This window comes from Ailuropoda melanoleuca, chromosome 5, assembly GCF_002007445.2.
Source record: "Ailuropoda melanoleuca isolate Jingjing chromosome 5, ASM200744v2, whole genome shotgun sequence".
Lineage (NCBI taxonomy): Eukaryota > Metazoa > Chordata > Mammalia > Carnivora > Ursidae > Ailuropoda > Ailuropoda melanoleuca.
The window spans coordinates 22,635,188-22,662,904 of NC_048222.1; the positions used below are offsets into that span (position 1 = coordinate 22,635,188).

Below are 27,717 nucleotides of genomic sequence, written 5' to 3' on the forward strand. Positions count from 1 at the left end.
CCAGTGCACCATGTAATACGTGCCCTCCTTACTACCCATCACCAGCCTATCCCATTCCCCCACCCTCCTCCCCTCTGAAGCCCTCAGTTTGCACATGTAGGTTTTGAACAAGGACTTGACTAGGCTTTGGGCCTGGAGGAAAGAGGCAGTGTGGTGGATAGAGGGACACAGGAAGTACCTAGATCTCTCTCCGTTCTCATGGAGGGGAATCTTTAAAAATCTGAATAGTGTGTTCTGTTATTTAAAACCAATTACTTGAGATGGCTGAGTATATGTAAATGTCCCACGCAATCGTGCATTTTTCTTCCAGACCTTTTCTTCTTCAGTTTCTCTGTATGTGAGATTTAGTTTAGGCCAAGAGGTTGTCAAGAGAGCCCCATTCCCTCATGCCTGGCTGTGGCTTTCAGCTGGTGACTGTTCCAAATGAGCTCACGGACAGATGGTGGCAACTGGCCTGGGAATGCCAATGCCAGGAGAAGTCTGTTCATCTCATCCAAAACTGGGCCTGTTTCTGAAACACAGAATTATGATGTTACTTTCATACATTAGCTCAGCCTTTGACTAGCTGAGTATTATCTTTTGGAGACAAGTGACCTCAAGTTTGCAGAGCTAGCAAAAAAAAAGGCCATCAGTGGGGCAAATCTTTGAAACTGGTTGCTTCGAACCAGCAACTGGTTTTTCACTACTAACTGCCTAATGCAATGGGTCTCCAGCGGCGGGCCACGACTTGCAACGTATGCTTCCCTGGGTGTCTTCTGAGGTTTTCACAGGTGGGGGACGACAGCCTTCTCTCCCGCCCAGGGCGGGTAAGGTGCCTTAGCTCCATCACCCTAATGAGTTCAGACCTGCATGACGTTGAGGGGGAGGCGGTGGCTGGGAAACAGCCTGAAAAGGTACAGATGTGGAGTGGTCGAGAGCAGCAGAAATGAAAGATGCCAGAGAGCTCTGCCCTCCACTCCTCCTACCTCCTCAGAGAGGCCTTCCCTGATGTCCACTCGGAATTCACTAGCTTATTTCTCTGACCACACTCTAATTCTTTGCATATACTTAAAAAAATTTAAATTGTGGTTAAAAAATGCACAAAATTGACTATCTTAACCATGCCTAATTGTGGAGCTCAGGTATGTTAAGTTATTCACGTTGTGCAATTGTCAGCACCAACCATTTCCAGCTGAAACTCTGTCCTCTTTAAATACTAACGCCCTGCTCCCCTCTGCACCCCCCCCCACCCCCCGGCAACCGCCCTTCTGTTTTCCGTCTCTATGAATTTGACGACACTAGGGACCTCCAAAAGTAGGCTCATCCAGCGTGTGTCCCTTTGTGACTGGCTTGTTTCACTCCTCAAGGTTCACCCATGTCGTAGCCCGTGGCCGACTTTCCTCTTTACCCCCGAGTAATACTCCCTTCCAGGCACAGACTATGTTTTGTGTGTCCGTTGGTCTGCGGATGGCCTCTCGGGGTGGCTCCTACCTTCCGGCTGTTGTGAGTCATGCTGCAGCGAACGTGGCTGTGCAAACCCTGCTTGAATTCAGTTCTTCTGGACACACACCCAGAAGTGGGATTGCTGGGTCCTGCGGGTGCCCTTTCCTCATCCGGGGAACAAAAGCGCTGGCCCTGGAAGCCGCTCCGGGCACTGGGGCTGCCTCCAGCCAGGCCTGGCATGACCACCGGGGAACAGGGGCCCTCGGAGCCCCACCCGCGGGGATGGCTGTTGCCAGCGGGGCCACTCTCCTCTGTGGCACTAAGAACAGGGCTCTCAGAAGGACCTGGAGCCTCCCGTGGCTGCTTTGTTTTGAGCCCCTCCCCCTACTGTCAGAGAAGCCAACTTTTGGAGGAATCGGGTGAAATGAGTTAAAGTGGCCACTTTCAGAGTTCATAGAGGTTGGCTTTGTTGATGGTTTCCGTGGAACCAGGGAGTGTTTCATTTTCCTTCTCTCTTTTCAGCTGGGAGGCCTGTCTGCCTCCCGCAGTGCCTGCTAGGGCCACCTCCCCACAGCAGCCCTTCCTGCCCCTCCCTCCCCTCCCCTCCCATCCCTTTCGGAACTCCTAAGTGCTTGCTGAGCCTTGGCGCCGCTGTCACTGTCATGTTTCTAGCTAATGTTGAGCTGAGTCATTTAAAAATCCGTCTTGCCAAGGAATTAAAGACCTAGGGGAAGTGTATTTTTTAGGATTTTTTAAATTTTTTCATATGAGAGAGAAAGAAAGCGCACGAGAGCATGAGCAGGGGGCGGGGGACAGAGGGAGAAGCAGACTCCCCGCTGAGCAGGGAGCCCGACATGGGATTCCAGACTTGATCCCATGAGATCATGACAAGAGCCAAAGGCAGACACTTAACTGGCTGAGCCACCCAGACACCCCCAGGAAAGCTACTTTTAAAAACATATTGCTATCTCCTTCCCATGTCCAGCAGGGACTAGTTTCACGGGGAGTTTGCACGCTGGGTCAGTTGGGGCGCAATGCGTCTAATTTGGCACCTTGCTGCTTGACCTCAGAGCGGGGTCACTTGTTGCAGTATTTTGGCGGCCCTCATGGATTATTCTGTGGATGCTGTTTAGAGAGGATGAACTGAAAAAAAAATTGGGTGACCAAATTTGCCCCCAGAACATCCCCTCTCTAATGCATCTCTCCGTCCTGGCAGCCAAGTGTCCTCTGAGGCATGTTTCGCCCCAAGGGCAGGGGGTTTTGTTTTCCACACGGGCCGGTAGCAGGTGCTCGCGTGGGCTGCCGTAACTAGGTGGACGGGCGTGCCCTGCCCTGGCCAAGCACTTGCTGTGACCTTGGGGGACTTCCCCAAGGAACCCACAGGCTTTTAAGGGAGCCAAGACAATTGAGTCCAACAATGAGGGACAAGTCTAGTCTGTAATCAACTCAGCAGTTGTGGGCCTGAATTAAGGCATCCATGTTTTGGAACTCTGTGTTTTATTGTGATAAAATACACACAACATAAAATTTCCCACTGTAACCATTTTTAAGTGTACAGCTCGGTGACATTAAGTCACTCACCCCGTTGTGCACGGTCCCCACCATCCCTCTCAGGACTCTCCCATCTTGCAAAACTGATATTCTATGCTCATTAAACACTAGCCCCCCCTCTGCCTCCCCTGAGACCCTGGCAAGCATCCTTCTACTCTCTGTCTCCACGAGTCTGACTGCTCTCTCTTCTCATCTCAGTGGAATCATCCAGCTTTGTCCTTTCGTGACTGGCTTACTTCACAATGTCTTCAGGGTTCAGCCACATTGTAGCCTGTGTCTGACGTTCCCTCCTTGTTAGGGCTGAATGATGTCCCACTGGATGTCCACACCACATTTTGTGTATCCACTTCTCTGGGGACGGACACAGGGATTTCCTCTACCTTTTGGCTGTTGTGGATGATGCTACTCTGAACATAGCTGTCCAAGTTTGCGTCTGAGGCCCTGCCTTCCTTCCTTTAGATCCGTACTCGGAAACAGAATTGCTGGGTCACAGAGTCTTGAGAACTCTTAAAGTCACTATATTCTTTGGAGAAGATCTTTGGAGATCTGTCCTAACTTACTGTAAGCATTAATAAGTAAAAGATTATGTTGACATTGTTTCAAACAGAAGCAACAGGAGGCAACGAAACACGGTCATTATTGAGTAATTAAGGTCCGAGTTTGAACTCGATGGTGTGATGATGAACCCAGAAGACAGAGCTGGTCTTCTGTTTTGTTTCTTGGTAGCATCATGTATACCCATGCTTATTCTTGCCTCAAGAGAGGTGTGGTTTTTAACCGATTGTCTCATTGCTATGATTTAAAAGCATTTATAGCACTTTTAGTCTTTACTTACCTATACTTTTAAAGAATTAAGCATTTTAATTTTTTTTGTTTTTTAAATTAATTAATTAGTTTATTTATTTATTAGAATTAGGCATTTTTAGATAGAATGCCTGTTTAAAACGAGAAAGATCTGGGGCACCTGGGTGGCTCAATCAGCTGTGTCTGCCTTCGGCTCAGGTCATGCTCCTGGGGTCCTGGGATCAAGTCCCACATCGGGCTCCTTGCTCAGTGGGGGAGTCTGCTTCTCCCTCTCCCTCTGCCTGCCACTCCCCCTGCTTGTGCTCTCTCTGTCTCTCAAATAAATAAATAAAATCTTTAAAAAAATAAACAAAATGAGAATAATAGATTAAAATCTATTATTATAAAGTTGACATCTGGTAGGAGATTATTTTAGAGAAGGATCATCTGCTTTGCTTTGCAAAGACACCACGGAGTGTCTGTACCATTGTAAGCTAGTGCCCTCACATGCATCTGTACTAGTGCACTAGTATTTAGTTCAAAGTACAAAAAATTGATCCACCCAGGACTTTTGTGTTTCTGCTTATCACCGTCTATCGTCAGTAAGCATCTGTTGTATGAGTGACGTGCAGGCTCGTTTTAGCCTGACACCTCCTTGGTTTTGTTCCCTTGTTTAAGCAGTAGGGGTGTCCGCCCTTGCTACACACACACAGTTACTGGCCTTGTTGTCCGCCCGGCAGAAGCCAGAGGGGACTTGAGGCCGGCCGAGTAAACGGATGTTGCCACAGCAAGAACAAGTTTTTTAAAAGACGACTCTGATCATGTTGCTACACTCCCTTTCTGAAATCCTTCAAGGCTCCAGTTCCTTTTGGAATAAAGTGCACATTTTTCGCTCTGGCTCACGAGGCTTCCTAGCGTGGCCCCAGGAGACCTCGCCAGCCCTGCTCTCCCTACGCAACACTTTGCTTGCTGGTTTCAGTTCCTTGAAAACTTTGCAATCTCTTGCATCTCTGGACTCCTGCACAGGCTGTTCTTTGCTAGAACACTCTTTTCCTAACATTTTCTCCGCCGGGGGAAATTTGCTCTAGTCCTCAAGTGGCACGGGCCGTTTTCTGTAGGGATTCTGTCCTGGCCCCGACATCTGGGTTAGTGGTCCCTCCGCTGTGTGCCCACACCGCCCTCTGGGGTTTTTCTTACTGAATCCTAGTGCTCATCGCACTGTTTCTACTTATAAAATTGAGTTCGATTAAATATCAAGTAGGCATAAAAGGGCTAACCAAATACAGGTCGGCTAGAAAAGATGCTGACACCACGCACGTTTGCGTACTCACCGCCCAGTTCTAGAAAAGGAATATGGTCACGACTTTTGAAATGCCCTACACAGCCCCTCCGCAGCCATCCCTGTCTCCCTGCTACTCTCCCACTACCCATGGGCCTGGCTGTGCTGGTACTCCCCACCCTGCTTTTCTTTATAATTTGCCTCATCTTTTGGGATCCATAAACAACATAGCATTTCATTTTGCGTGGCTTGGGGCTTTTCATAAGTCGAATCACACAGCACGTGTTTTTCTGTGTGCTTTTTCTCACTCCACATTATTCCTGAGATGCGTCTGTGTTGACCTTTATGGCTACAACTCATTTGTTTCACTGCATGTGACTATATCACCATTATTTGGCCTGTAATTGCCTTTTTGCATATTTCTGTGCCTTCTCTTTCCTTTAACCCCCATCTTTATCCTGACACACAATTTTAAATTCCCAAAGGGCAAAGATTGAGTTTATCTTACCCACTTTTGTGTCCTAGTATCTGGCACATAAGAAAATATTTGTGAAGCGAGCCCTATGCCCTTGGCTCTAAGGGTTGGCCCATGAATGGTAATCAACACAAACCCATTCTTTGGGTTTTTTTGAAGATTTTATTTATTTATTTATTTATTTATTTATTTACTTGAGAGAGAAAGGGAGAGAGCGCATGCACGTGTGTGTTGGTGAAGGGGTGTGCAAGCACAAGCCAGGGGAGGGGCAGAGGGAGAGGGAGAGAGAGAGAGAGAATCTCAAACAGACTCCACGCTGAGTGCAGACCCAGACGTGGGGCTCGATCTCACAACCCCGAGATCACGCCCTGAGCCGAAGCCAAAAGTCAGACGCTTAACTGACTGAGCCCCCCAGGTGCCCCAGCGCCACCCCATTCTTACCTGGCAGAGGCCTTTGCTCCCTGCACCCTCCCTTGCTGCAGCACTCTGGGCCAGGGCTCAGCAAACTTCTTCTCTACCAGGCCAGATGGTAACTATTTTAGGTTTTGGGGGCCATATGGTTTCTCATGTAACTATTCAACTGCCTTTGTAGTGTGAAAGCAGCCGTAGATGATCCATAAACAAATGGGCGGTCCAGTAACACTTTATTTACAAAAATAAGCACTGGGCCAAATTTGGTCCTTCTCTAAAGGACTTGCCAGGTTCCATGTGTCTAGTTCCGGCCGATGAGCTGTGAGCAGAATTGACGTGTGAGCATTTAGTTACCTATTGACCAGTACTGCTGTTTGATCATCTTTTGCCTTCCAGGGGGACCCTCCCACTCTAGTACAAACAAGTACAAACAGAGTAGGCTTCTGGCACCTTATCAGGCCCTGAGGCAAAATGATATGGCTGTCGGCAAGGTGGAAATGTAGCAACTTTCAGACTAGGACCGAAATGCGTCTTCGAGGTTGTCATGCATGTATATAACATATAGACTAAAGGCATGGATAAAAATACTACTGTAAGGGGCACCTGGGTGGCACAGCGGTTAAGCATCTGCCTTCGGCTCAGGGCGTGATCCCGGCGTTATGGGATCGAGCCTCACATCAGGCTTCTCTGCTATGAGCCTGCTTCTTCCTCTCCCACTCCCGCTGTTTGTGTTCCCTCTCTCGCTAGCTGTCTCTATCTCTGTCAAATAAATAAAATCTTTAAAAAAAAAAAAAAAGTGGTCTAGAGACATCAGCCATTTCTCTAAGGACACAGCGCAGCCAGGAAATCATATCACTGTCTTCACATAAGATGTGTATTTGAAACATTTTAAAAGAATGAGCTGCACATAACAAAGTGTGGCTGTCATTGGTGCCTTTTGCCAGTATTTCCCTTGAGATGGGGCAGGCCCATGTGTCTAGTTCTGGCCGATGAACTGTGAGCAGAATTGACACGTCCCTTCTGGTCTGGAGCATGTAATTACCAATGAGACAGCCTCGAGGCCTGTAACACATCACCAGCAACGTTCAAGGTGGTGTCTGATCTCCGAACCCCACACCCCAAGTGACAGTGATGAGCAGAGCCCCCCACCAACCCTCAGTGGGCATGAAATAAGCTTACAGTGTTGTAAGCCTCAGCACGACACAGCTCGTGACTGATACGCAAACCTGCGGCAGTTTTCTGTCCTTGCGAACAGCTTGTTTGTACAATGTTTTTTAATTAATGATGTGAGTTAGGACTAGCATGAAAGAAGATTAGCGTTGACCTTGGGTGTAGAGAGTTTTGTAGAGAGTAAATAAGTTCCCAAATTGGGGTCCGGTTCCATAAGACTTTGTGCAAAGTCTTTCCTGATACTGTCAAGAAATGTTTGTTTCATTGGCAGACCATTGTTAGGGGACACAAATGTATATAAATACTATTAACTGGTACTTGTAAGTTACTCCCTTGATATTCTTCCTATCAATTCCTTATTACTGTGGTTTATAGGAAGGCCTTCTACCCACAGCTGACACAACTGTGTCGGACCTTACAGAGCAGCCTAGTGCAGGTGTTGTGTTCAACAGCATCACTCCGAGTTGCCCAAACTGACTTCTGTTCATTTGCAGCTTCCAGTAGCCTGTTTAACTTGTCAAGTTTGGGCAAACCAGTCACCCCGTTGGCCCTGTAGAGTTGACGTATTCACATATCAAGCACTGTTCCAACCCAGAACCTGTTTTCTGCCAGTTGTGTCTTGAACACTTAGGATTTCTGTATCTCTCACTTCTTTCCCCTTTATCCGTCACGTGTTCTCCATATTCTTCTCTGTCCCTTGCTCACACACAGGCATTCTTTCTGCTTCTCCCTTGCCCCAACCCCAAAGGTTTAAATCGATCCTGTTCGCCGATCCCTGACACTGGGGAAGTGTCTGCACATTATTCATAGTCCCTAATGAATAAAATTGCAGGAACCCTTTGAAAGGCTTCTGCTGGGAACTGAGGGAGGCTGGAGCAGTCGTCAGTAATCTGAGCCCACCCAGCTGCATGACTTCAAGTGGGAATTGCGTAAGTTTCTGCCTTAAGCACGTCCTCCACAGCTTTAGGTTTTCAACTCGTGTTCAAGGTGATACGGAGCAAGGGTAGAATTAGTGGGAGAAATTTAATATTGAGGTAAAGGAAACATGGCAGCGTTCCAATCCCCACGAGGTATGTTTGCCTTTCTCTTTCACAGAAGCTAAAATTTCCAAAACCAAGTAGAAGTGCTCTCCCACCCCACGCCCGCAAGTGTGATGGCCTTGAGTCATTGACAGCGTCCCATAGCAGGAGATAGACATTTCATCCGTGAAAATGAGAAGCATACCCTGAGCTTTCCCAGGGAGCATTTGATGATCTTTAAGGCTTATCGATTATCATTAAAAAGTGGGCCTTTCCCTCAGAGAGCTTCTAATCTAGTAGATTATAAGACGTTCGCCAAGAAGAAAGGACGTCTCTGGGGAAGAAGACACTTAAGCCCCTTTGGTAGAGAGAAAGATATTTTAAATTTCTGCTCTAATCTACACGCAGCATTAGAGAGTGGAACTTGTCTCAGAGGCAGGCCGGGTATAGGAGAGTATCTCCAGGGAGCTCATTAAGGGGATCGGACTTACATCATGGAGAAAACAGCACAGACAGGGGCAGGCTGGCAGGGCGGCCCAGGCCAGGCTGTCCTATAAATACGGGCTTTGCTGGAGCTGCAGCTTTGGGCCCAGACTGCAGCCCAGGGCTTGTCCTTCCTGTTAAAATCTGCTGAGACAAGAGGTTAAGAGATGTACCTACAGCCAGACAGAGGGTGTCTGAACCCACGTCAGAACTGAGACCTCTGAGTAATAGTCCGATGGCCCTCAGATAGTGACGGGAGGCCGGAGTTGTCAGGGAGCATATACAGAAAGGAGAGAAACTGATGGCTTCTCAAGGAAAATGGAGGCCTATTGTCTGGAGGGTAATGACAGTAATGGGTGTCTATAAAAAGTTTTGTTTCAGTGCCCCTCGAGTCTTGCAGGACAAAGTGCTGACCGTGTATGTCATGTTGTTCTGGGAGTGGCCGCCAGGCCATGGGAGGGCCTTGAGGTGCCCTCGGCGCAGGCATTCTCTGGAGGAGAGAAGACCCCAGGTGTGAGGCGTCCACACCTCCTTCCCAGAGCCCCTGCCCTGCCTACAGGAGGCCCTGCTTGTCTCAGTGGTCTCCTGACTCTTTCCCTGACCCAGCCTCTTCCTTCACCAGTGTGACTCTGGGCGCCCGTGGTCTTTCTAGAATGCTGCATGTTCACTCTCCTTCTGTAGCTTAACTGATTTTGCTGCAGCCCAACAGCCTGACTTCTCTGTTACGGTGTGGCCGCACTGGATGTGACCCACACTAAAGCCAGGGAAGGGGGTACCTGCCCATCCTCACGTCGCTTACAGACCAGAGGGAGGAAGAGGCATCTGCAGCCGGTCTCGGCACAGTTGGTGCACCGCGGGGGCTACTGCCCCAGCCAGGAGTGTGGAGGGGCCCCTGGAGGAGGTGCCATCGGAGCAGCAGGAAGGCTCTTTCACCCCTTCCCCAGGGCTCTCCTGCCCTTGGAGTCCCTCTTCACTCCGCTCCCAACCCCCTTCCCCACACCTTCATCTGTACCCTTACTTCTACCTGACATGCCTTCTCCTTCCATCTGCCATTTGCATTTCAAAATTCTTACCGGCTTCTCATTGAGCCAAATCAAAAGGCCTTTTTATTTTCCTTTTTTAAAACATGGAATGCTTCATGACTTTGCCTGTCATCTTGTGCAGGGCCCACGCTGATCTTCTCTGTGCCAACCAATTTCAGTACATGTGCTGCCCAGGCGAGCACAGAAGGCCCTTTCTCTGCACAGGTCCACCATCTCCCCGCCTCCAAGCTGGTGTGCAGGCCCCTCACTCTCTGAGCCCCTGCCCCGCTTGACTTTGCCTTTTGCATGACCAGTGTCACTTCTGTCTCCAGCCAGCCTACCGGGTAGATGTGTGTCCCATCGGGTTTTGTCCAACGGACCCAGCACAGTGTTTGTACAGTGAACTTGGGACTGAGTTATATTTAACAGACACTAAAATGTTTGTAATACAGGTGCGTGAATTAAAGATGGATGCAGGGTGGCTAAAAGTCATGGAAACTTAGCAGGGAAGAAGGACACAAGCATTGAGAGCTGAGCAAGCCTTCCTGTGGGAGGGAGGGCTGGAAGTATTTCATGGCGGGGACAAGAAGGTGCGTTCTACAGTGAAAGAAGATGCTTGGTGACACTGAGAAATGCCAGCTGCAGGGTATGAGGACAGGGGCGGTGGAAGGTGGCAGGGCTGGTCGGGGCCCAAACATGGCTCCGAAAGGTCAGCTTAAGAGGAGAGTTCTGGCGGGGGGCGGGGGGGTTTCCCTTTGCACCATGATTTGGTGTTGGCCTTACTTGGCCAGGGCACAGCGATGGTGACATGAATTGCTCCAATCAGACCGTGAAAGGAAAAGGGAGGAGGAGGAGGCTAGGTGTCTAGTGTTTGGTCTGGCTTCTCACTAGTGGGGGCCACTCTGAAATGATCGCACAATAAATGTTTGTATCCTGAAGCCAGCAGTCGTATTTGCTGCTGTGTTCTTACTGGCACAATTGTTTAATGAAATCTGAAGAATCTTTATTACCCCAAATGCAATGTGTTTTTCCAGAGAAATATATATGGCTATAAAGTATTCAAAGACGAAATACAGAAAGCACTTCCTAATGCCTGCTAGAAATGGAATTGAAATCCACACAGCACCAAATGAATTTATCTCCACTCTTAAAATTCCTAGTTTACCAACTACTTAAAAGGCAAATTCAAGTAAACAGAAGAGGCGTGTGCTTTCCTCCAAGGGGAATATTTTAATCAGAATAGAGACAGTTGATAGACATTTCTATCTGGATCTCTTCTTTCTGCCCCACTAAACCAGAAATTGGTCTTTGCCAGGAGTGACCTAGTATATATGTTCAAGGCAAGATAATTACTTGGAAGGGAGCCATTTTGCAGAATGTCTGATCCTGTCATATTTAATACCAGCCTGTATATTCAGTGCAGATACACACAGCCGAGGCTTCATGTCCCCTCCCTGGAGACACAGACTGTACACGGAGCAGTAAAGGACAAATGCTGCAAAGAGGTTGCACGGTAGGACTGAGCCACCCTGCCCGGAGCTCATCTCTCGGCCACACTCGGAGCCCTGGCGCCAGCCCGCGGTGCCCCCGGTGCCCCCAGCGGTAAAGCTCACCGTAACGCACCTCCACGCTCATGGCGGGTGGCTCGCTGGCTGTGTCCCGGGCAGGATATGTGGAAAAGCAGTTAGCTTCCTGAGGTCAGTAGCTGATATTCTATTTCCAAACACAGAATGTGCCCCGATAGAATCATCAGAATTAATCAGACCCAACTGCAGGTGTGTAAGCAGTATTTTGACGGGGTGGTTTGTTTTGAAGCTGGGCATACTGGAAGCCTTAGATGGTAAATGGGGTGGGTAAAGCCACCTTCAACTAATTCATTTCCTCTTGGGCTTGCTTTTAAATTTTTCCTGCCTTTTTTTTTTCTTTCTTGTAGCTTCTTGTCATTTGAAGTCTCACTTCTTACAGCTCTGAAGACTGCTTGTATAAACATATTTTGTGTGTGAAATAGAGAATGTCTGTATTTTCTGCCCAGACTTCCTTACTCCTGTCAGTACCGCCGTGACTCACGAGGTCTCCCGTGCCCACCTCTGACACCCCTGCTGCTGTAATTAGCTACCAGAGTCCATCCATTCTCTCTTCAGAAATGGTGCTTGAAACCCACGGCTTCCATCCTAATTCCAGCCCGAATCTACTGGAATCCTAGAGAGTCAGAGTGGGAAGGAACAGCTGAGATGGTCAGGGGCCCCTGGGGGCTGAGAAAGGGTGCTCTTGCTCACAGGCTGCCCGTCAGCTTGAAACTCTGACTTTTCAGGGTCATCATCATTGGATTTCACTCACTTGACCAAGGCACAGCCTCCCTCCAGCCAGGCGTCTCTTGGTGCCCCCACCTAGGCTGCTCGTTGCTGGGTCCACCTCTTTGCTCCTCTTGTTACCGCCACGTGGATTCGTGGATTGCCTGTTTTCCCTTCTGACTCTTCAGAGCGTACCTTTGAGATCTCCCTCGATGCTCCCCGAGGCCTATCAATACCGCTTTACACTGTGCTGACCCCCCGCTCCCGAACGGTGGTTCTCTGCCGTCTGTGTGCTCCTAAGTGCTTACTGTATGCGAAGTGTGGAGCTGTGGCCGAGACGCAGAGGTGCGCGGGCCAGGAGCCGGGCTACACAGCTTCCAGTCTAGCACAGGCGTTAAAACGCGCATACAGATCATTTTAATGCAGGACGCCTGGGTGGCTCAGTTGGTTAAGCATCTGCCTTCAGCTCAGGTCATGATCCCAGGGTCCTGGGATCAAGCCCCACATCGGGCTCCCTGCTCAATGGGAAGCCTTCTCTCTCTGCCTGCTGCTCCCCCTGCTTATGCTCTCTCTCTCTCTCTGACAAATAAAATCTTTAAAAAAACACACTATTAAAAAACATAATTTTAATGCCAGGTGGTATGTAATAAATACTATGGTTGTTGAAGATGTGGATACAGTTGAGCCTGTTTCTGCTAGTTCAGAACTCGGATTCTGAACACAGAGGATGTGCTGCCATTAACTAGTTACATGACCTGGGGCAGCACTTCCCCTTTCTGCGCTCGGCTTCCTCATCTGTGAGGATGGAGGTAGTAAGAGCGCCCCCTCCCAGGGCTGCCGTCAGAATTACGTGAGTGGACATTGAAAGGGCTCAGGACAGGGCCCGGCATGTAGTAAGCAGGAGGTGAGTGTTAGCTCTTATCACCCCCACCTGCTATCCCCCTCATCCTGGTAGTCCTCCCCATCGCCGACTCTTACACCTGGCTGCAAATTTCAAGGACAGAAATCGCAAGGTTAGTATCTCATTGAGCATGTGATGGGTGCTTGGTCAACACGGAATGGGACAGTAGGTCATCTGATCCCCGGTTCTCATGCACTCGTGCTTCAGGATCAGTACAGTGCGTGGCCTCCCTCTCTCCCCTAGGCCCCCCCTCCCGTGCCTGGCACAGCACATTTGCCAAAGTGAATTGGCTGAGGATGGATGTGTCAAGAGTCCCCAGGATGGATGGGGGAGTCACTAGAACTCACGGGACTCAGCATCGCAGCATCCAGTTTGGCTGTGATTTATTACAGCAAAAGGGTACAGAGTAATATCAGCAAAGGGAAAAAGTGCAGGAGGCAAAGTCCAGAGGAAACTGGGCTCAAGCTTTCCGGAGCGCCCCGCGGGTGGAGTCACACCGGATGCACTTCATTGCTCTGGCAGTGACTTGGGACGACACGTGATAAATGCTGTCGACCGGGGAAGCTCATTAGAGACCCAGCACCCAAGCCTTTTCCTGGAGGCTGATCACACAGGCACCCTCTGCTGAGCACGTACCAGATTCCAGACTTTCCAGAGGAAAGCAGGTGCTCAGCGTCAACCACGTGGTCTGTACAAGACAGTGCAGCCACGGCGAGCCGTGCTTGTCCGTTAGGGCACAGGAGGACTCCTGAAGTCCAAGTTCCCAGACGCCAGCCAAGGGCCAGCCAGGCGAGGAGACCTTTCTAAGGAGAGCAGTCTCGAGTCTGCTGTGTTGACTCCGTTGTGCACAACAACTCAGACCAAAGCTATGTGTTGAGCAAGCTTTTGACTAACTGGCATTTTTCAGGAAAAAAGAGAAATCTCATCCCCTTGAGCATATTTTAAGCTTTTCATTAATATTTGGTGATGAAATAATAATGGGGAGAAAGATTTGAAGCTATAATTTTGAGAGGAAAAACCGTTCAGAATTTCAAAGAGAATTGTGGCCTAAACCGTTCCGCAATTTCTGTACCCACGGACTTGCACCCAGCACCCTGCATTGTGCTTCCCAGTGGCTGCCGTGCACGGCAGAGCTGGGAGGCCAGGGTGCATCCTGAGCCCCCCCTGACACACACACACCCTGCAGCAAAGATGGGAGACCCAGGGGAGCCTGATTCCCCAGGCGGCAGAGCTGCAGGCTGGTCTCCGGCCATGGACTCCACCCCCAGGCATTCCTTTCACACAAGAAAATACAGCTCAAGGATAGGAAACCTCTCCCTGTCCTTCTCCTCTGCCCTGCTCTGTCCATGACCTGGACAGGATTCCCAGGACAGCTGTTAAGAGGAATTCCACAAGCTTCTATGGTAGTGTGCCTTGCCATTTTTATTCTGCATTTTAGAATTCCTGTTTCCCGTTACCTCTTGCTGCATTAACACCCTCCTTTGAAATACCAGAGGGAAGTGATTGACTGGCCTGATGTATGTCCTCTCAATGAGGAGAAAGTTCCTTTGTGCCAGACTCCTCAACCTGGATTGCATGTTTAAAGTGCCAGCTGTGTCCAGCCTTCTGTCCAGTGTTCATGCCCTTACGGCCGAGCTTCGACTCCGGACCAGGTTAACCTGCCCGTGTGAAAAAGCACTGACCCTTCTGGCTTTTCCAGCAGAGACTAAAACTGCTTCTCAGTTTCCTCATCTGTAAAATAAGGATGATCACAGTACCTTCCTAGGCCCTAGGTAGTACTTGGCCTGTAGGACATTTCTGGGCTTCACAGAGATGCCGTTTTTATCAGTTCTAAAATGCATCCCCCTCCCTCCCACATATGCACACTCCAGCATTTGTGAGATCAGGGGAATGAGCATGAGAGACTGTGGACTCTGAGAAACAAACTGAGAGCTTCAGAGGGGAGGGGGGTGGGGGAATGGGATAGACTGGTGATGGGTAGTAAGGAGGGCACGTATTGCATGGTGCACTGGGTGTTATACACAATTAACGAATCATCGAACTTTACATCGAAAACCAGGGATGTACTGTATGGTGACTAACATAATATAATAAAAAAATATTATTATAAAAAAAAAAAGAACGCATCTTACACTCAGTGCCAGGGTCAAGAAGTCAACCGGCAACTTCTCCTTTCTCGGTGGTACATTCAGTAAGGGCACACCCGACAATTGACAGCACCATAGATGAGATGAAATACTGTAAAAGTCGGTAACACTTAACACAACGCCTCGCAGAAAACAAACGTCCAGGATCATTAGTTGTCATTGCCATTATCAATGTCATTGTCATCATCAAACAGGATGCCCCTCCAAGAAAGAGATCAGCTGTTTTTTCTGTTGTCTAATTTTTAGAACTCACAAGACAAAGATTCTTATCCCCACTTGGCAGATGAGCAAAGTGAGGCTCGGGAAGTCTGGGCAACTTCCCTTCCCCCCCCCGCCCCGCCCCGGGGCTGGCCAGGTGTAGACCCGGAGCCTGCAAGCTACGGCCCAGCGGCCAGCTCTGGCCAGCTGCCTTTTTCATGTGGTCTGAGCTCTGAGTGGTTTTTACATTTTTTACGAGTTGTAAAACATCAGAAGGAGGGTAATATTTTGTGACACATGGAAATTATGAGGAATGTGAGTTTTAGTGTCTGTTCAATAAAGTTTTAGTAGCACACAGCCCTGCTCATACATTTACAGTCTGCGGTGGCCCTGGTACCACAGGGGCAGCGGGGACAGCTTCAGAAGCCACATGGCCGCACAATGCCTGAAATATTTGCCATTTGGCTTTTTAAGGGGAAAATTTGCCGACTCCTGGTCTAGCTCTTTGCACTCTGATGTGTGTCCTTTTGAGGAAAGAGAGTTTCTTGCTCATCGTTTCACCTTCCATACTTGGTAGGCACTCAGTAAGTGCTTGCTAAATTGACTGTCTGTAATAGGCCCTCAGTCTAAGAAGTAAGCCTCAAGTCGTGCCGGTTACCATGGCACCAGATCAACAGCAAAATAAAATGCCCATAAGCTCAAGGAGAGGAAAACCAGTTAGAGAGACTCTCCCAGGCACTTTTTCAAATGTTCATATTCGTGTTACAGTATCTCTTAGAGAATAAATAAAATAAAATGACTTCCTAAGAACCACGCCACATTCCAGGAGAAGCTGGGTGGGTAAATAAGTCTCAGGTAGGAGATGTTTTCCAAAAACAGAGCACTTATCAGTTCGCTGCTTGTCCGCCCTGGAAGGCCTACGGTGCAGCTGCCTTGGGACCAAGTGCAGAACGCAGGGGGTACAGCGGTCAGAAGACCCTGCAGCGGGCGTGGAGAGAAGTGAATCTGTGATGTCCTGGCTTTGAAGGCCTTGTTAGTTTCAAGAGATCAATCAAATTATTGAAACTAAACCAGGATCAATGTTGCCTCCTCATTAAATGTTTACGAGGTAGGCAAACATCAGCACACTCAAGGTCATTGTGGGGACTTGCTCAACCTGGAGTTTGAGCCAGCCGTTGGGCACATGGGCCCCCAGTCAGGTGATGGGTGCTGCCTCTGACTGCAGAAAGCAAGTCGCGCAGAGAGGCACCCCAGGAGCTTACTACGGCCGCAGCTGCAGCAGCCTTGGGCAGGAACAGCTGGCCGAAGCCCGGGGGCCTCCGCCAGGTACAGCCCTCCCTCCTCGCCCACCTGGACACTGTTTTCTCTGGAGCTCAGCAGTCTTGAGGAAGAGCGACATTCTTTACACCTGTGTGGAGAGAGCTTCCTACAAAGTCAGAGCCAACAGCCTGGGCCACCTGCCCTTGGAAGTCTGCGGGGACCCCCCCTGCCCCCGGCCCGGGTCCAGGTCTTGGGAAGACTTGAAGTTCCTCAAGGACCAATTCAAGATTCTTCAAAACTTGCTTCAAGCATTTATAATTGTTTCATTAAATAATTTCCCTTTAAGTCATTTCTCCCCCAAAAACCTAATTTAAAAAAATTTTTTTGCCTTCTTAGATGTCGCTGACCACCTTCAGTTTTATACAGAAAATCAATGGAAAAATAGGTTTAGAAGAAAAAAATCCCCAACCAAGGTATTTTTTTAAAATAAAAGCATGTGTTCCGTAAAGTGAGGTTCAGCACACGGTAATCCATCCTCTGACAGTCATCCTCACAAAATCGGATCTATTTTTGGATAATTTGCCTCTTTCTCCTGAAAGAACAGTACAATGCACAGCAATATTAATTGTGGCTACAGCGTACTGAGTTTTTCTTTTTCTTTTTTCTCTGGAGTACGGAAATGTCCCTCTACGGAAGGGAAAGTTTTGTAGGAAAAGCGTTATGCTTAAGATATATTGAAAATCACTTCGAGTATTGAAGCAATATTGTTTCAACACGTACACATTTTAAGGCTGAAGCATTTCAGCAGTGTTTGTGTTCAAATGCTCGCGCGGACTAGGCCGGGGCCTTTAAAGAAGGCATTTCGAATTGAGAACCCAAACATGTTTAAACCGTTATTTCTAATAAGTAAGTTACACATGAACTTCTGGAAAGCATTTGAGAGGTGGAGATTGCCTTGAACATAGGGTTGGAAGAAAATTATAGGGAGTTGATGACCATAGTTCTTGCTTGTAATTTTTTTGTCCTTGTATTTTTAATAAGGGGCCCTGCAGGGTGGGACCCCAGGATTCACCTGCTTTCATTTAGACCCCCTCCACCTGGAATCTCTCTCTCTCTCTCTCTCTCTCTCTCGTAAAGAAATGCTTGAAGGAGGCTGGAGGAATTATCAGCTAAGTTCAATTATTCATGGGAATATTAAGAAGGTAAAAAAAAAAAAGTATTTTCCTAAAAAAAAAAGAAGTAAACCTCACACTTTGACAGTCAGAATTAGGTTAAAAATAGAGCCATCTCTGGGAAAGACCGTAGAATTTTAATTAGCTCATCACTCTGAGCGGTTCTGACGTGTCAGCAGGTTGGTCCCAGAGGAGATGCCAGGACTTCTGTGCTGTATACACATTTTTTTTTCAGTACGTTTAAGTACAAACAGGAACCAAAGTGCAGCCTCTCCCCGGGCCGCAGGGGAGCCCGCCTTAGGAATGGCATCGGAATGGGAGTCCCTGCGAGCCTGGGGCAGAACTTCCTCTTCCCTTTGTTATTTCCGCCTTTTCTGGCTCTTTCCTGACCCCTGTTCTCCTACCCCCTTCCCCTTCACTGCCCTCGACTCTCCCTTCTCTTGGAATCCTTTTGCATCCTTTATGGCATCGGAGGGTTTGTTTTAATTTCCCTGAAATGTTGCAGATTAAATTGCCCATCTTTGACTTTTTCAGCTTTTAATCGCTCTGACCCACTTTATGTTGAAATTTGGCCAATTTGACAGAAACAAAAGCTCCTTTTAAAGCAGTACTTTTGAGTCTTCTGAATCTTTTTTGGGTCAGAGACCCCTTTGAGAATTGGATGAACACTATGGGCCCTTCCCCTGGAAAAATGCGTGTCTCACACATGCACACACATGCACTCACCCACCCAGTTTTACACAAAAGTACAGAATATTCATGGTTATCCCTAAAACACATCTGTGGATCCTAGAATGAAAACTACGGCTGTGGTTGAACTCAAGGACCAGGAAACTGGGAGAGCCTGACGAGTGTCCCAAACGCTGGCATCATGTGGAAGACGCAGGATGTGAAGGACCAGAGGGGCAGTATGTCCAAGTTGGAGGTGCCATCAAGTATTCTATCATATAGAACCAAAGATTCAAAGTTTGGTTGAAAACCTTGGTACCAGAAACACCTTTGGTCCAAAAGGGTGGGGATCTAGTGGTCGTGCCTTCCCGCCCCTTGTCCCCATCCTCAGTCTCCTTGGCCTCACTGAATACTGATGTTTTCCTCTCAGGATGATCGTTAAGCCATGTGTGAGTGCCTGTCTCCTCCTGTCGCTGTCCATGACCTAGATGGCGCTCAGTCCTGGCTGGGGTGGCCATGGACCTGCACGGCTTTGGGGGGGGCGGTTTGCGTGGGGAGTGTGATGACCACAGAGCTGTCTGCAGGTCCTGCAGCCTGGACTGGAGCTGTGGGAGGAAGGCCTGCAGGTGTCATCGGGCCTGGCTCGTTGTGCCTGAGCTGAGGGTGTAGAGACACAGACACTTTCAATGATGACCAAAGAACAAGGCTTTGAACAGCCGCCTAACTGCACCTGCAGGGACCCTCCTCCTGCCTCGAAAGTTTGATTTCCGGACTGTTAAGAAATGTGCTTTGAATTTCTGAAGCCTAGGGGACTGGAGCAGCTGTGACCTCCAAGAAGCCCAGGAAAGCAGGAAGCTCCATGGAAAAGAGCATTTCCCTCGAGCTACACATGCACTTTCTCTAAAGGTTCGCTCACGGCAGTGTCTCATCCGGAGTTTCTGGGGCACGTGGAGTGACTGAGGCCGTGTTTGTGGGTAGGTCGCATCCTGCTCATGTGCGTACTGCTGAAGACTTGAGACCATCCCCTGCCCTTTCCTTCTAGAGGAAATATCAGGGTGATTGCTGCAACATTGACAAATCTCAGAGAAATTTTATTTTGAGTAGAGGACGGGTGGGACGCAGAGGCGCTTGCTCAAGCTAGATTGACCTACCGCTGCTCCGAGGTCCGCAGCGGCTCCGCTGGGGGTCGGCTCTGTGGTTTAGTACTCTCCCTAAGACTTATATCTTGGGTGGGTGTTTTGCTTGTGGAATAGGTCCAAGTGAGTTTTGTGGACCCCAGCTCGACACTTGTCTTACGGTAACAACATAAAAGGAGTTTTTTAATGGAATTATTCTGGAAAATCCATCATGGGCAGTTTCTATGGTTATAGGTTTAATCTGTGTTCTTTAGTGTTTAATTCCTTGTCAGTAACACTATCAAATAGAGAATGTGTGCTCTCCAGGGGTGGGTGCCTGCCAGCCTTGTTCACCACTGCATCTGCACAACTCGAGCGGGGCCGGCACGCAGTGGGGACTGAGCAGTTAGTGACTGATGGGGCTGACTTAGAAGCCAGTATTTCAGGAAGTCCTATCCTTTCTCCGAGCTTTGTGCCAAGATCGGTGTACTGCAGTCCCCTCCCGTGTCTCCCCGGCCCAGAATACAGGATGGAGGACCCGTGTAGCCACAGCAGTTTTATCACCTTGGCGACAGAGCAGACCCCCGCACCTTATTCTCATGTTCCTTTCATTTCCCCTTGGTTCCTAGGGACTCAGAACAGCTTTGCCCTCCCTCTGATCCACTCTCCATCCCACAGCCAGAGTAGCCTTTCTACACCCCAGACCCATCACATCCCTCTGTGGCTTTGGATCCTTTCAGCGCCGAGTCCCAGGCTTAGCCCATGCATCTCCGGCTGCTCCCTGCATGGTGCTTCCCAGCCAGGCCCAGCCCGAGCGGCAGGCCCACAAATGGCTATGAGACATTTTTCCTCCTCCCCTGGGTGGCTTCCTTGGCCTGGAGTAACTTCTCCCTCTCCAGCTGCTCCTTCACATCGGGGTTTCATGAGCTGACCCTGAAATGCAGCAGTGGGGTCACCTCCTGGCGCCTTCCGTTACCTCTGTGTTGAATTTAGATGACCTTCCCATAGGACCTCATCCCGTGGTAGGAGCAAGGCACTTGGGAGAGGTGTGATCTCATTCTGTAGTACAAACAAGGTGCCCAGACCCAGGCATGTCATCACACAGGGATGTGAGCAGGGTGCATGGGACAGGTATGACCCCAGCCCACAGGGCTTTACCGGCACTGGTCCTGACTATTGCTTGTTTTTTGTTTTAAGAAGGGAATTGAGTATGAAAGAATCTTAACCTAGGAGTCTCAGAACATGGATTCTGATCCCAAAGTCAGGCCTTCATTAGCTCTGTATCCTGGGGCAATTTACTTCAGAGAGCTGATCCTCAGTGTCTTAAAATATAAACTGAGAATTGCACCTGTTCCATGTTACCCCATGACGCAGGATCAGATGCACTCGCATGTGCAGGAAGGCTTTTCTAAACAGAAAGCTCTGTGCAAGTGGCGTTGTCAAGACCCTTGGTGTTCACCTTCAAGTGAGATAATGTTGCAGATTTGGGTGCAGACTGGATAGTGGGCTGTTTTTCTCTGTATATGCCTTACCTTTGTCTCATCCCAAATGGACTGATAAAAGTGGCCCCGGAGAGCTGGTTGTCAGAGGCATGACTTGGTAAGGTGCATGGATGTCGGGCCGTGGATGTTGGGCCATGCTGCGGTCCTGTGCTTACTGGGCCTGCGGGTCAGGTAAAGTCGGCACCCATCTGGGCCACCAACTAGACCACACTTGAATCTTGTGGCCTAAAGGGGAAGCATGCTCTTTGACTGTGCATAGTCAGTGGCTAATGACTCGTGGGGTCAGGCAGTCCCTCACTCTGTCCCATGTCCCTACATCCTCTCGGAAATGTCCTGCTGGTACCGCTGAGTGTGCCAGGATAAGAGGGGCAGCGGGCAGTGGAGTAGTTGCTGGAGTGGGGCCTGAGCAGAGGCTGAGATGGGCTCCCCCCACCGCTGCCCCCGGAAAAGCCAATTTCTTTCTCCCAGAGGCATAGCTGTGGTTGAAGCAAGGAGGGGCCGGGCTGCAGTGCGAGATTTGCAGAGTGCCGTTGTCCTGGGAGAGTAGTAGGCAGGCCTCTCCATGCTGGGGGTGCCACTGGGCCCCCACTGCGCCTGGGGCTCACCTCAGGCAGCAAACAGCCTGTCTCGTCCAGGTGACCCCTGGACGGCTGGACAGTGAGTGGGGAACCGAGTCCCTGAGCCACGTTCTTACCTCCGCCTTCTCCCTTACCGCCCTCACCTTCCCTCTCAGCTTCTCCTCAGCCTGCATCCCCTGGGCCGTCACTGTTCCCTGAGGAGGAAGGCTGCCGACGCTGCAGCACCCAGGCAGGCCCTGTCTTATACGTCCTGTTCTGGCTGCTGGCCTGGGCCCTGGGACAGAGCCCCACAGGCTCCTGCTGGCCCTCCGCCCTGACGTTACATGGTTGTCGAGCTGTCTGAGCTCTCCCCTGCTGCTGTCTGCAGGGAGGACAGAGGAGCTGTGGCTGCAGGGAGAAGACACTGACTGGTGGACGGGAGAGGCAGTTGCTTGTGTTTATTTTGCTTGTTTTGAAACGATAGGAACCTAAGTCACAGGGAAAAATGCCACTGCTTAAGTGTGTCACACTTTTTTTTTTTTAACAAGGAAAAAGGGTCTTTAAGAAAAAAAAACCGAGGTCAAACTGTTAGATTTCAAAGAGTGAAAATTGCAGTTCTCATTATCCCATCTTAGAAGAACCAGGCAAGTGAAGATTCTCCTAATCTGGCCCAACCATCACTATAACCGCATATAGCCATGTGAACCAGAATAAATATTCACTGAACAGCTCCTTCCAAACGGGAAAGAATGCGGCGTTCCGGCCTCACTTTGTAACCAGTGAGTCTGGTCCCCATCTCTACCACATGCTGCACCCCGTTTCCTGCAGTTGTCTGCTAAAGATGGCTCCTTCCACTGCTGCCTCTGGCGCACAGATTAGCAAACTATGGCCCGCCACCTGTTTTTGTAAATAAAGTTTTATTGAAACACAGTCCATCCCACCCCAAAAAAGGCACTTCCTGTCCTCAGCTGATTGGAGAGCCCATTTCTGACCTCATCAGAAGTTATGGGTGATGGGCTGTAAGACGGGCCCTGGGGGTCGCAGTGAAGGGGCCCCGTTAGACTTTCTTAGGGCAGGGGAGGCCACATGCGTTAGCCGCAGGGATCAGGCTGCCTGGGCTGGCCAGAGACCGCCGGAAGCCGTGGTGGGCACAGATCCCACCAAGTGCTGCCAGCTGGGTGGGAAGTGGGGTGAACAGAATGCTAACAACAGAACAGGAAACTGTTCTCGGCTGAGTGCTGAGCCGTCAAGCGAGAACGCGGATCAAAACTCAGTTCCTCAGCCTCTGAGCATCCATCATTGAAAGGCTGCTAATTGGCTGAGACTGTTTAATATTTCATTCACACCCTTAGAAATGGAGAGGCTGGCCCGTGGCAGAGGCCGGCACAGAACTTTCCCCTTTCCCCCCACCCTGTTCCCCTTGCCCTCAAAAATCTTGATCTGAAGGCCCTCTGACATCTACACTTAATTAAGATTTCCTCTCCTGGTTCATGGGGGTGCTGCACGCTTCTGGGACCTAAGCTGGGCTGTTTTCGACTGCTCAGTGTGAGCAGTGGAGAGACAGACCACGTTCATGGATGACAGATTGGGGATCTCCCCCTGGTCCCAGAACTCTGGTCTTGTATTATCTTCTTTAAAAAGATGGGCCTGGGGCTTTGTGGGGGGGGTCATTAATCCTAATCCTACAGAGCCTGGCTCCATGGAAAGACCCCAGGAGCACCCCAGCAGGCCCTTACCTGTTGCACAATTATTTGGGTCAAGAAAGGGTTTCCTTGGGTGTTTCAATGCCTGATTCAAATGTGTCCTGATGTTATTTGAGCGTACTTTAAGATGATGACGTGTGTGTGCACGTACATACCTGATAGAGGTTTGCAGAGCCTTTTGTTCACTGCCCTGCCTATGAATCTCTGAGGAAGGTGAACCAAATATTTCCTCTGTGTTTCTATGGTCTCCGCGTGGCAGCACGAGGCAGTGCAGTATTTGGATTTGGGGTGTTTTCTGGATCTGACTGTAGTCCCCCATGGTAGGCACTGTGTCTGTGTGCTCTTAGCTATGAGCATGGGAATTGGCTCATATGTCACACTGCGCTCATGTTCACTGCATGGATGCCTTTTGTACTCTATTGAGATGGCCTGTGTTTCTTAGTGCCCCAATAATGATCGCGATTCCACGGAAAGAATATCGGGAAAGAAAGCTAATGAGGGTTTTTCTTGGATCACATAGGCCGTGCTGTTGTCAAGCCTGTGCTTTATAGAACGGGTGTTCCCGGCCCTTTCAAAGGAGAGTGAGGAATTAGTGATGCGGAGAGATCACTCCAGGGCATCAGCCCAGTCCCTTGCTCTCCGTGAAACTGGGAATAAAAGTATAAATCTGGAGACCCAAACCCCAGAATTTTGGAGATGGAACTAGGATCCCCACTCCCTCTCAGGACCTTGACCTGTGTAACCTCTCCCAGCTGCTCACTTTTGGACCCCTCCATCACCGTGACGGGCTGGTCCTTACCTGTCCATGATGATGCCGTTTGAGGTGACCCAAGGCACTCCAAGTTATGACAGAGAAGGACAGGATGGGGGATAAAGCACCCATTGACCAGATTTAATTCATCTTAGTTTTTAAAAAGGTGAAAAATGATGTAGGTACCATCTTAAAACTTCTTAAAAAGGGAGGGCTCAGAGGACCCAGCATCCTCCCTCTTGAAGTGCCATTTGGTTGTGGGTGATTGTTGTTATTTTGGTAAAAAGGCAATGCAGAGGTTGTGTTTTGTGAGATGCAGCTACAGGGCTTCTTTGGGGTGAGGAAGCCCTGATTGAAATCCCAGCGGGTTCAGGTCCCAAGTCGTTTGATCATCTAACTAGGGGGCAAGCATAAAATGCATAGAAATAGAAAATACATGAACTATGGAAGTATAAAACATGGGGTGCTTTCTGCACCTTGGACATGGGGTCCCTCTGGCCTCATGCTCTGCTGCTGCTGCATATACCCTGCCCTCCCCCTTACTACCCACTGTGCTCCCCCTAGCTCGTGGTACCCCTCCCTCCCCTCCCAGGGAAGCCCCCTTCAGCTCGCCCTCCTCGGCCTGCTCTTGGCCCAGGCCCGATGTCCACATCCCCGGTGGTGTCTGTGGGAGCACCCCCACTTCTGGCCTGTCCCCATCACAGAGCGCTGAGCTCACGGTCCTCTTTGTTTCTCGAGTACCTGGGACAGCGTCTGAGGCTCAGATGAGCAAGGAAGTAGGGTAAGTGGAAGCATGGGGATGTGTGGAATGAGATTGTGGGGGTCGACCTTAGGAGATGGAAAGGCCTGGAAGCAGCCTTCCCCTGTGACTGAGCCAGTGCCCGAAAGCTGACCATTCGAATGTAATTCTCTATTAGAAGCCACATCAGACAGAATTGACTACTGAAGAGTGGAAACACAGCTAGCTCTGTGAATCACTTCTGCCTCTTGGTGATTAAGTTTATCTGATCCCGCTGAAGGAAAAAAGGGGCCAGCACAAGGATCCTTGTGTGGGTAGGGTTGGGGTGGACACACACCCTAGGAGTCAGAGTTTCCAAGGGCAAATACTCCTACTTTACATTTTCTGGGGCTTTTTGTTTGTTTGGAGGAGGGGGATTTTCTTTATGGTGGTAAAATACACATAACGTGAAACTTACCATTTTAACCACTTTGAAGTATACAATTCAGTGGCCCCCTTGTGCGCTCTGTGTCCTTGAATCTGACAACTGTAGGGACCTCATGTCAGTGGCATCATACAGTATTAATCCTTCCATGACTGGCTTGTTTCACCGAGCATAACGCCCTCAGGGTCCATCCATGTCGTGGCATGTGTCAGAAGTTCCTTTCTTTTTAAGATGGAACACTTCTCTTATAGGTATGTACCCCATTTTGTCTATCCATTCATTAGCCGATGGCCACTTGGGTTGTTCCCACCTTTTGTGGCTATGAGTAGTGCTGCTTTGAACAGGAGTATACAAGTATCTTTGAGTCCCTGCTTTCAGTCATTTGGGGTATGTATCCAGGGTACGTATGGAATTGCTGGGCCTGACGGCTGGGAAATGGCATCTCCTAGCATTTGGATTTGCATGTCCCTAGCAATCAGTGAGGTTGAGCAATTTTCCATGTGCTGACTGGTGGTCTGTGTATCTTCTTTGTGTCCCATTCCGTTTTAAACTTGCCCTCAAGATACTTATTCGCATGGTATTTCCGTGTGGGGCCTGAGAGGCACCACTCGATGGCAGAAGCTTGATGGGCCGGAGCGGCCAGCCTGGCTCACAGGGTCTGCTGCTGGCCCAAGGGTGCAGGTGCACTCGGGGAGCTGCTGCTTCTAGCACTGCCCCAGAGTGACGTGGCGCATGGCGCCCTCCTCCCTTCCCCTTCTCAGCTCAGCGCCCATGCTGTTCTCGGCCGCCGCGATCTGTCCTGTCTGTCTGCGGCACTGAGGGCATCGAGAGTTTTCTGCTCTGCAGTTGTCTAACTGGGGCTTCCCGTCCTGTCACGCTGAATGAGCGGGGTGTGCGGGCTGGGGGTGGGGGGGGGGNGAGGGGGAGGCCGGAGCTTCCCCTTAGAACTGGCAGCATCTCCCGGGACCTTCGTGGCCTCGCGAAGGCAGGTCCCTGCCGGCTGCTGCTTCACGGGAGCCGAGGCTCCGGCTGATCTGTGGTCGTCGGGTGACACCGAACCCTCCCCGGGGACTTCTTGACGCTGATCACTAAACCCGTGCTCTTGGCCTCTTCTGCGCCGGCTGTCTTTCCAGGAGTTGTCCTTCACTCCGTCTATCTCAGCCCTTCTCTTCCCCAGACACCCCACCCACCAGGCAGGACAACCTGCTGACGTTCCCCCTCAAGGTCAAGTCCAAATGCTGATTCCCCTGCGAAATCCTCCCCAGGATTCAGTCCTGCAGCGCACGCATCACACCTGGGTGTGCCGCGTCCCCTGGGCCTGTGCCTCTTCCCTCAGACCGCCGGCCCCGAGCCAGGGAATGCGGCTTACTCATCTCAGCCTCTCCCCTGGCCTAGCGCCACGGCATCCTCCTTGCTCCGTAAGTAGACGGAGTGCATTTATTCTGCACGGCCGTCATTCTGTTTTCCCTTAGTCACCCTTATGCAGTGTTTTCTCTGGGTCAGGAGCTGGGCCTGGAATGTGGCATGGTCCCTAGACTCAAGGCGATTTTAATTTGGGTTAAAAAAAAAAAAAAAAGAATGTAAATTTTTATTTATGACATGCTTTTAGGTATCTGTCTGCTATTTAGAAAGGCATAAACAACACAGTCTATGCAGCTGAGTTTTTGAAAGAGCTGAGATGTGTGGCTCATGCCGCGTGTGAAACGCTAGGGAAACACATCTCCTCGGTGCTTGAAGTCATTTCCTCGTGCTGATTTATAAGGCGAGTAATGGGTATACCATCTCCGAACCGCATGTGTTTACACGGGAAGGCTGTCTGGATAATTATTAGCAAAGACTTCGCCCAGGCTGTGGCCAGTCCTCCCAGCTGGTTGTTTGCACTGGGGGTTTTACAGTGCATTTGACCTTTGCTTGAGGTAAGGGAGCGTTTGTTTGGCCAAAACAGTGATAAATATTCCCGTGGCATTTCAGCGCTGCTGGATCTTTGAGACCAGGAATGTGATGTGGGCGCTGCTCAGAATGTGAGCGTCCCCTCCAGTGCCCGCCTGGTGTGGCGTTTCTCGGCCTGTTGCGGTTTTCTCTTCCAGGCTGCATTGCTGGATTGCGTGCTTACCGCTTGTCCGTGTGGTCTGGCCTGCCACGGCCTCTGGGACTTGCCCCAGGGGTTGGAATCCAGAAACCTGTGCCTTTCTTGGAGGTACTACTTGGCATCACGGTGCCCATGAGCTGACCTTCCAAGGGGGCCATTTCCTATGTTGGAAATGGGGATAATACTTCATATCCCTATTTATAGGATTTGGTGAGGGCCCGTGAGGTGACACCTCTGGAACTGCTTTGAAGGGCTTGGGCGTAACCGGACACCTTATTATGGGTGGTGGTTGGTCTCCAAAGCCAGGGGTCCAAGCCAGCCAGTCCTTACGCTGCGCTGGTGGGAGGGTGATGGCCTGGCTACGGCCCAGCTCTGGACTTGGGAAGAGAGGTTGCACGCACACGGGGCCTGGCCTACAGGCTCCGCTCTAAAATAAACACGCTTGTGTCTCGGGCTGAAGATTTGCCCGGAGAAGTGGGAGAAGCCCATGGGAGGGTAGTGTGGCCTGGCTAAGTGTAGGGTCACATGTATTTTCAGAAGCAGACGAGGAAGTGAGGGGCAGCCAGGATCACCGCCCTGAGGCT

General features: G+C 49.9%; 1 protein-coding gene and 1 non-coding gene across 2 annotated transcripts in view; one reads left to right on the plus strand and one right to left on the minus strand.

The window, feature by feature from the left end:
- Positions 1-27,717, plus strand: part of SLC22A23 (solute carrier family 22 member 23) — a gene marked incomplete at its 5' end in the record, with an annotated part of 169,412 nt that overhangs the window by 61,594 nt on the left and 80,101 nt on the right. The window lies entirely within an intron of this gene.
- On the minus strand, positions 9,714-9,818 carry LOC117802487. The gene has a single exon (XR_004625869.1). It is a non-coding gene; the product is annotated as a U6 spliceosomal RNA (small nuclear RNA).